The sequence below is a fragment of the Microtus ochrogaster genome, chromosome 2 (assembly GCF_000317375.1).
Source record: "Microtus ochrogaster isolate Prairie Vole_2 chromosome 2, MicOch1.0, whole genome shotgun sequence".
In the NCBI taxonomy this organism is placed as follows: Eukaryota; Metazoa; Chordata; class Mammalia; order Rodentia; family Cricetidae; genus Microtus; species Microtus ochrogaster.
The window spans coordinates 94,936,654-94,938,863 of NC_022010.1; positions in this window are offsets into that span (position 1 = coordinate 94,936,654).

The following is a 2,210-nucleotide window of genomic DNA, read 5'->3' on the forward strand; positions in this document are numbered from 1 at the left end:
TTTAATCCCAGCACTTGGGAGGCAGAGGCAGGCGGATCTCTGTGAGTTCGAGACCAGCCTGGTCTACAGAGCTAGTTCCAGGACAGGCTCCAAAACCACAGAGAAACCCTGTCTCGAAAAAAAAAAAAAAAAAAAAAAAAAAAAAAAAAACCTTAAAACAACCAAGAGTGTTACACAGAGAAACACTATCTAAATAATAATAATACATACGCTGTAAAAGCACAAATATATGAGAGTGCTGTACACTTTCAGGAGAGGGTTCAAACCGTCAAAGAGACTGATCAGTAACAGCACAGGAGTGGGGACTGAAAATTTTGTATTTCTTTTTTCTTTTATTTGGTTTCTCAAGACAAGGTTTCTCTGTGTAACACCCTTGGTTATTTTAAGGTTTTTAAGCCCTGGAACTCATATTGTAGACCAAACTGTCCTCGAATTCACGGAGATCCACCCGCCTCCACCTCTGAAATGCTGGGATTAAAGGCATGTGCCAGCACACCCACCGGGCCAATGTTAACATAAAATCAGCAGGATTAGGGCAAGCAAGATGGCTTAGCAGGTAAAGGTGCTTTCCTCCAAATTGGATGATCTATATGATAAAAATCAAGAACTGACTTCCACATGCATTACGAAACACATACACACATGAGAGAGAAGGGGTGGGGTAGAGACAGAGAGAAAGAATAAGTAAATATAAATGTCCCAAAACTATTCTAGGCATGGTGACACACACCTCTAGTTTCAGCACTTGCGAGGCAGAAGCAGGCAGTTCTTCAGTTCAAGGCCAGCCTGGTCTATACTATGGGGCCCAGGACAGCCTGGCCACACATAATGGAGCCCAGGCCATGTGGGGTCCAGGGCCACCTGGCCACACATGGGGCCCAGGCTGCACAGCTGCCATGACAGGCAGCATGGGGTTCCAGGAAAAGTCATAAACTGACACAACCCAGGGAGGGCCAGCATCTGAATGGGAAGTACCTGACATTCCAACCATTAGATAAGATTAGATAAGATCACCAGGCTACCTTGTTGCAAGGAACAGTTTGTTCTGGCAGCCCAGAACTGAAATAACCACACAGAAACTGTATTAATTAAATCACTGCTTGGCCCATTAGCTCTAGCTTCTTATTAACTAACTCTTACATATTAATTTAACCCATCTCCATTAATCTGTGTATCACCATGTGGCAGTGGCTTACTCTCAAAGTTCTGGCATGTCTGTCTCTGACAGTGGTTCCATGGCGCCTCTCTCTCCACCTCCCTTCTCCCAGCATTCAGTCCAGTTTTCCCCACCTACCTAAGTTCTGCCCTATCAACAGGCCAAGACAGTTTCTTTGTTCATTAACCAGTAAGAACAACACATAGACAGAAGGACCTCCCACACCAGTACCTGAGCCCAGGACTCACCTAATCTTCTTTTGCCAAGACACTTAGACAAATGTCAGCCAATCAGAGTACTGAACCCTGGAAATCCCCCCCCCACCTCTACTATGGTCCCAACTGGGCTTGGCATTCTCCGCTCTACTGCTTCAGCAGACAGATGGAGAGTCCAAGCTCAGGCTTGAATAAAGGCTCTTTGCTTTTTCTTATGAGTGCGGACTCCATGGTGGTTTGGGGGACCCTGCAATCTGGATGTAACATATACATTCATTCCCAGGACAGTCAGAAATACATAGTGAGACTTTGTATCAAATAAAACAAACAAATACAAATTAATTAATTAAAAGCAAACTGAATTGATGCTATTAAAATAAATGTATAAACATCTAAATTGTAGTAAAGAAAATTATACATATATAAATATATAATCATCATATATACTGAAAGTCAAATTAATAACAGCAGACTTGGAGGGGGTAGAGTAACTCACTGGGTAGCATGCTTTCCTAATATGCTTGAAGTGTGAGTTTGATTCCCAGCGTTAAGTAAGCAGGTGCTGGCACACCCCTCAGATATCAGCACTGAAGATATCGAGTTGGAAGATGTTATGCCCAGATCATGAGGTCCCCCCGAACCACCAGAGTCCACACACTCATATGTAAATGCAAAGAGCCTTTATTCAAGCTTAAGCTTGGATGCAGAAGTTGAGAGCAGGGAGTGCCAAGACCAGTCTGGGAAGGATTTTTTTTGGGGGGGGGGGATTTTTTCCCGTTTATTTATTTATTAAAGATTTCTGCTGGGCGGTGGTGGCGCACGCCTTTAATCCCAGCACT